Source organism: Humulus lupulus, chromosome 8 (assembly GCF_963169125.1).
Source record: "Humulus lupulus chromosome 8, drHumLupu1.1, whole genome shotgun sequence".
Classification (NCBI taxonomy): Eukaryota; Viridiplantae; Streptophyta; class Magnoliopsida; order Rosales; family Cannabaceae; genus Humulus; species Humulus lupulus.
Genome location: NC_084800.1, coordinates 159,524,286 through 159,531,764, shown reverse-complemented (window position 1 = coordinate 159,531,764; position 7,479 = coordinate 159,524,286). Strand labels below are relative to the sequence as shown.

General features: G+C 38.9%; 1 non-coding gene across 1 annotated transcript; it reads right to left on the bottom strand.

Moving 5' to 3' along the window:
- Positions 1-1,728: 1,728 nt before the first annotated feature.
- Positions 1,729-1,835, bottom strand: LOC133798869 (small nucleolar RNA R71). The gene has a single exon (XR_009876086.1). It is a non-coding gene; the product is annotated as a small nucleolar RNA R71 (small nucleolar RNA).
- Positions 1,836-7,479: the final 5,644 nt, after the last annotated feature.

The window sequence follows — 7,479 nt, the reverse complement described above, 5'->3', positions numbered from 1 at the left end:
AGGAATTGGCGTCGCGGCGCTAGTGCGTATTAGAGCCGCGGCGAGCCCCTTTCCAGAGACTCGAGATTTTTCCTTTGCCTATTAGGGCCGCGGCGCAGGAATTGGCGCCGCGGCGCTATCGGCCGTACACTTCAGAATTTTAAGGGCAATTTCGTCATTATGGGGAGAATATAGAATGAGGTCTTCATTCTGAAAAGGGGATCGCGATTTTGGACGGAAAAACACACAAAAAGGAGAGAAAAGACAAGAGAAGACGGACTTTGGAGCAAGCGTGGGCGATCTCCGACAACTCCCCATCTAGTTTCATCCTCTTTTTCTTTGATTTTCCTATGCTATTGTTTAGTTTGATTATGGATTTGAATTTTGAGATGATGAACTAAACTCTTATTAGGGATTTGATGGATATTGACTGAAATTATCCCATGGTTAATGCTATTTGATTATTTCTTCTCGCTTGTCTATGAAATTTGTTCATATTTATGCTTAATGTATGTTTGAGATTGATCACCTCGAGCATGATTCATGATCCTAATGTGAAATCTGAAAAGTGAATATTAGGAATGCTCTAAGTGAATGAACATAGGTTTTGATGCGAAACGAAAGTATTTGCATAGCTTATGTGACTTATAGATTATTACTTAAAGCTAATTGATTGTTGTGCTATCTCAGAAATGCAATAGTTGACAATGCAATTTAGAACCTAAATGATCTGAAAAGAGTTTAGGTAATTTTATAATCTGTCATTTCAGTGAAAGAAGAAGAATAGTCAACTAGCGTTAACAATTGGGTAATCGAAGCAATTGAAATCATATCCCTATCTTCGCATCCATTGTTAAAACCTTAATTTCTTAATTGTTGATTTTGCTTATTTTGTTTCTGCAGTATTATTTAAACACCAAATTTTATTGTAGCCAAATAGAAATATAGATCCAATTTTGTTAGTACTTAGCTACAATTCCCTTGGGTTCGACCTCACCTGTGTGAGTACTACTTGTATGATACGTGCACTTGCGTGTATTAAAATATAAGCAACAAGTTTTTGGCGCCGTTGCCGGGGAATTGTTTAGTTAATATTACGTTAATTGGATTAAACTCTAATTTGGTTTTCTTTTCACTTTTTGCTAACTTGTTTATGTCAAATTCTTCTTATCTCATCTCAGGTACCATTGGTTTATGCGACGTCAAGGACCAGCTGCAAGAGTGCCTGTTGATCCTGAGATAGAGAAGACTTGTCAGCAAAACAGAAAAAACAAGAGGTTGGAAAGAGTTGCACAGAGGATTGAGCAAGAGGAAGTAATGGCCAACTACGGTAATAATGGGGGTGCCATAGAAGACCCAGCTAATGGTCAGAATCCACCCGACCGTAGCCTGAGGGATTATGTTTTGCCAACAATGACAGGGGTCCAGTCTTGTATAAGACCACCCACCGTAGATGCAAACAATTTTGAAATAAAGCCAGCCATACTTCAGATGGTTCAATCCACAGTCCAGTTTGGGGGACTACCCACTGAAGACCCAAACATGCATCTCTCTAACTTCATGGAGCTCTGTCAGACATTTAAGATGAACGGAGTTAGTGATGATGTTATCAGACTGAGATTGTTCCCATTTTCTCTGAGGGAGCGAGCTAAGAGTTGGTTGGTATCTTTGCCACCTAACTCAATCAATACCTGGAATGATCTAGCACTGAAGTTCCTCTCCAAGTTTTTCCCTCCAGCTAAAGCAGCTAAGTTGAGAGGAGAGATCAATAATTTTTCTCAGTTGGATAATGAGTCTCTTTATGAAGCTTGGGAGAGATTCAAAGAATTGATAAGAAAGTGCCCGCATCATGGGATAGAGAGATGGATGTTAGTCCATAACTTTTATAATGGGTTATGTGGTACCACTCGCACACTCATTGATGCAGCAGCTGGTGGGGCATTTATGAGGAAGAGCGCCAATGAGGCGTATGATTTGTTAGAAGAAATGGCCATGAATAATCAGCAGTGGCCAAGTGAAAGAAGCTCTTCAAGGAAAGTGGCTGGTTTGCATGAGATTGATGCAATATCTAAGTTAACTGCTCAAGTTGAGGCTTTGACTAAACAGCTGCAAGGCAGTACAATGGCAACCCCTGTGATGCAAGCTCAAACTATGTGTGAATTATGTGGGGGTCCTCATGCTTATGAAATATGTCCGTACGCGGATGTCAATAATATGCCATTGGAACAAGCTCAAGCCATTGGGAATTTTCCTCGTCAAAACAATAACAATCCTTATTCAAATTTCTATAACCAGGGTTGGAGGAATCACCCCAATTTTTCTTGGAAGAATGACCAACAAGGCCAATCTTCAGTTCAGCCGTCACAGCAACCATTTCAGCAGCCACCTCCTGGGTTTTACCAACCGCCCATGCGACAACAACATAATCCCATGAGACAGCCTGATACTCAGTCTGATGTTCTTAATCAATTCATGACTGAAACGCGGTCTTCTATTAGAAATTTGGAGAACCAGATTGGGCAATTGGCTACTCTTATGGCAAACCGTGCTCAAGGTAACCTTCCTAGCACCACTGAAGTCAATCCAAAAGAAGAGTGCCAGGCTATTACATTGAGAAGTGGGAAGAAATATGAAGAGCCAAGTGTGGAGCAGTCAGATGAAGACAAGGTTCAGGATCAACAAGTACAGGGCACAGTGGAAAAGAAGCAAGGTGAAAACAAGGTTACTGAATACCTCCCAACCAAAGAAGCTACACCACAAGTGAGCATAGATCACCACATCAAGAATCCCTACCCACAAAGGCTCCGCAAGAACAACCTTGATAAGCAATTCTCAAAGTTCCTTGAAATATTCAAGAAACTACATATCAATATCCCATTTGCGGAGGCCTTGGAGCAAATGCCAATGTATGTTAAATTCATGAAGGATATTTTGGCCAAGAAAAGGAAGTTGGAGGAATATGAGACTGTGGCACTTACTGAGGAGTGCAGTGCAATCTTGCAGAAGAAACTACCTCCCAAGCTTAAAGATCCGGGTAGTTTCAATATTCCATGTTCTATAGGGGGCTCAGTCGAAACAAAAGCTTTATGTGATTTAGGGGCAAGTGTGAATCTAATGCCTCTATCTATTTTTCGAAGGCTAAAATTGGGAGAAGCTCGCCCTACAACAGTTTCCTTACAGATGGCTGATCGCTCCATTAAACATCCTCGTGGAGTGATAGAGGATGTCTTGGTGAAGGTGGGTAAATTTATTTTCCCTGCTGATTTCATAATTCTTGACATGGAGGAAGATGCAAACATTCCCATTATTTTGGGAAGACCATTCTTAGCCACAGGACGAGCTTTAATCGATGTACAAAAAGGGGAGTTAAGGTTGCGAGTCCAAAATGAGGAAATAAGTTTTAATGTCTTTGCAGCAACTGAAATTCCTACATGTTGTAGAGTTGATGTGGAGAATGATTGTCAAGAATCAATTGGTAAAAAGAAGAAGAAGACCAAAGAACGATTTCGAACAGTTCGACGTCGTATGAAAAGATTATTGTGTGGCAAGTTTGAAGGTTTCGATGACATTGGGGATAATTTCAATATTCTCAATAGTAGAAGGGAGTTTTCCTCGTATGACACGATGGCTCTCAAGGATGCAAGGGGTGGACTTGACCCAAGTTGAAGGTGTAGAGAAGTGAGCGTCCAGCTAAAGACGTTAAATAAAGCGTTGTTGGGAGGCACCCAAATCTTTTAATTTAATTTTAGTTTCGAAGTATGAACAATTTGGTTTTTACTTTTATTTTACTTTTAGTTTTTGTTTTCAGTTTTGATTTTTAATTAGACTTTGTTTAGTTTTTTTTTTTGTTTTGGGATTGTAATGTTGAATCGTGCAATACATAAAAAAAAAAAATTAAAAAAAAAAAAAAAAAAACATTAGAGTCACAGCACTGAAGGCTGGAGCCACGGCGGTACATTGGGAATTCCTTTTAAGGCTCATTCGGGTAAGTTCTCTTCTATTGGGTTGTCATGTTCACATTGGGGACAATGTGAAATAAAAGTTTGAGGGAGGGGCTTGCTATTCTGTTTTAATTTAGGCTTAGTTAAATTTTGTTGTTTAATTTTGTTGTTTTTCTTTGTGTGTGTGTCAAAAGTTAAGCCGATGATATGTATAAATGCCGTTGTTGTCGTTTGTCAAACGGAAACTGTGTCTAACCGTGTGCTTGATTTGATCACTCTTTGGATTAATTTTAATGCCTTTTGGAAATTTTAGTATTTGTTGCAAATGTGAATAAGTGGATTATGCTATACATGTGTTACTTGGGTTTGAGGTATGAATTGATGAAAATGATAGAACTTGCACTGCTTGCCTTTTGAGACGAAATCCTTGATGACATATGTTTTGGAATATGATTTAGGCAATCTTTTGGAACGTTTGGGCCTTTCAAGCCTACCCTTATCATTATTATCCCTAGTCCGCCTATTTGTGCCTTAACTTGTTTGACTGATTGTATAACCACTCATTGAGCCAAAAATGTACCAATTATTATTTGTCCCTACCCTGTGAATTATGCCATAAGCTTAGAAATAAGTTTGGGGGAACGAATTGTAATTGGGTAATTGATGTAAGTGGATGAACGATGTAATCTCTTGATTGAGACAAGTGTGAAATGTAAAAGTGCTTCCAACATCACTAAATTTCTTTTAAAAATAAAAAAAAAAAATAATAATAATAATAAAAATAAAAAAAATAAAAAAAAATGAATAGTTAAATAAAGTGATGTTGGAACATTGAGTTTGTGTCCTCAATCAATAAAAAGTGGGTGAAAAAGGGGTTGGTAACTGAGTGCAAAGTGGGTTGTTTGATTGGTTTTTAATGTGCTTATGGTATATGAAGCCTAAATGTCTTTCTTATCCACCTTTACCTAAGCCAAAACGTTATGAACCTTTGAAGTCCTTTTGATTCCATAACATGTGTTGTTAACATTAGTGGAGAAAGGTAAGTGTGCAAGCATATTGAATTTTGGCTAGTGGATCGTTGGAATGAGTGAGGCATGTATGTTGTTATCTAGTTATTCATCTTTATTTGCAAGGTATAATCTAATTTCCAATTGAGGCATTCAGATTAATTGTTAGAGTTTTTGAATTGAAATTCTGGTTGATCAACAGTTGAAGTTTTGTGAGTGATGACGGCGTGGTTTAAATAAGACTGGAGGCTTAACTTGTCATGTTTATTTGTTTTAGTTTAATTTGTCGTTCCCTTACTCGAGGACGAGTAAGAATAAAGTTTGGGGGAGTTTGTTAGGCTAATTTTAGCCTATCTTTTCAAGTGTCTTTATCAGTGTCTTTCTAATGGTTCTTGTGTTTTTGGAGCGGAATTATGCTTGTTTTTGCTTGATTTCAGGTTAAGCTTATGTTTTGGGCATTTGGAGTGGATTGTGTAGAAATCAAGCATTTGGAATGGATTATGCTGAAAATTCAATTAGGGCCGCGGCGCAGGAATTGGCGCCGCGGCGCTAGTGCGTATTAGAGCCGCGGCGAGCCCCTTTCCAGAGACTCGAGATTTTGCCTTTGCCTATTAGGGCCGCGGCGCAGGAATTGGCGCCGCGGCGCTATCGGCCGTACACTTCAGAATTTTAAGGGCAATTTCGTCATTATGGGGAGAATATAGAATGAGGTCTTCATTCTGAAAAGGGGATCGCGATTTTGGACGGAAAAACACACAAAAAGGAGAGAAAAGACAAGAGAAGACGGACTTTGGAGCAAGCGTGGGCGATCTCCGACAACTCCCCATCTAGTTTCATCCTCTTTTTCTTTGATTTTCCTATGCTATTGTTTAGTTTGATTATGGATTTGAATTTTGAGATGATGAACTAAACTCTTATTAGGGATTTGATGGATATTGACTGAAATTATCCCATGGTTAATGCTATTTGATTATTTCTTCTCGCTTGTCTATGAAATTTGTTCATATTTATGCTTAATGTATGTTTGAGATTGATCACCTCGAGCATGATTCATGATCCTAATGTGAAATCTGAAAAGTGAATATTAGGAATGCTCTAAGTGAATGAACATAGGTTTTGATGCGAAACGAAAGTATTTGCATAGCTTATGTGACTTATAGATTATTACTTAAAGCTAATTGATTGTTGTGCTATCTCAGAAATGCAATAGTTGACAATGCAATTTAGAACCTAAATGATCTGAAAAGAGTTTAGGTAATTTTATAATCTGTCATTTCAGTGAAAGAAGAAGAATAGTCAACTAGCGTTAACAATTGGGTAATCGAAGCAATTGAAATCATATCCCTATCTTCGCATCCATTGTTAAAACCTTAATTTCTTAATTGTTGATTTTGCTTATTTTGTTTCTGCAGTATTATTTAAACACCAAATTTTATTGTAGCCAAATAGAAATATAGATCCAATTTTGTTAGTACTTAGCTACAATTCCCTTGGGTTCGACCTCACCTGTGTGAGTACTACTTGTATGATACGTGCACTTGCGTGTATTAAAATATAAGCAACAGGCACCCTTAGGCCGCTTTCACATGTCCCATGGCATAATACCATCATTGACATTATACAAATATCAGGAACACTTAGTCCCATCACAAACATATAACCGGGTGTAGTTTTCTTACCTTTCGATTCGCTAGCTTTGATCACTTGACTCCTGGAGCACGATCCCTCTCGAGCCCTAGCGCTCACCTAAACACAACCATAGGTCAAAGTCATCACTAAACCTCAAGTCCAAAACCTAGCCTCGGGACCAATCCTGAGCCCCTGGGAAGTCCTAGTTCCACCAAACAAGGTGGTGGAATCAAACCCCGAACCCTCGATCAAAAACCCTTGAAAACAACCCTAAAATCCCTTTCTAGAAACAGGGCAGCGCTACAGCACTCTTAGGAGAGCGCTACAGCGCTACAAGCAGAACCAAAATACCCCAGAAAGCATGGCCTAGCGCTGTAGCGCTAGTCACAGACAGCCATCCTCCTAATTTTCCTTTTTGCGATTTCCTTGAACCAAACTCAACCAAAACTTCACCAAACTCAAAAACAAGCTTACTATCACATATATAAACAATTATGCCCGCAACAGGCCAAAATTATGATTATGTTCTTCTAACCTAATCAGGGCCTACATGCATACTAATACACATAGTCATGCATCTCAAGTATTCAAATAGTCATACAACATGCTTTAAATCATTAAATCACATTTATTCCAATTATGCCCTCCCGGCACACTAATCAAGGCCCTTAAGCCTTATTAGTAAATTTGGGTCGTTACAATGGGTCTCTAATCCCATACTAGTTCCCAAGCCGAATGGAAAATGGAGAAGATGCGTGGATTTCACAATCCTTAATAATGCATGCCCTAAAGATTATCTCCCACTCCCCAGGATCGACCAAATGGTCGATTCCACTGCAGGGCACGAGATTCTCTCATTCATAGATGCATACTCCGGGTATAATCAGATTAGTATGCATCCTCTTGATGAGGATCAGACTAGC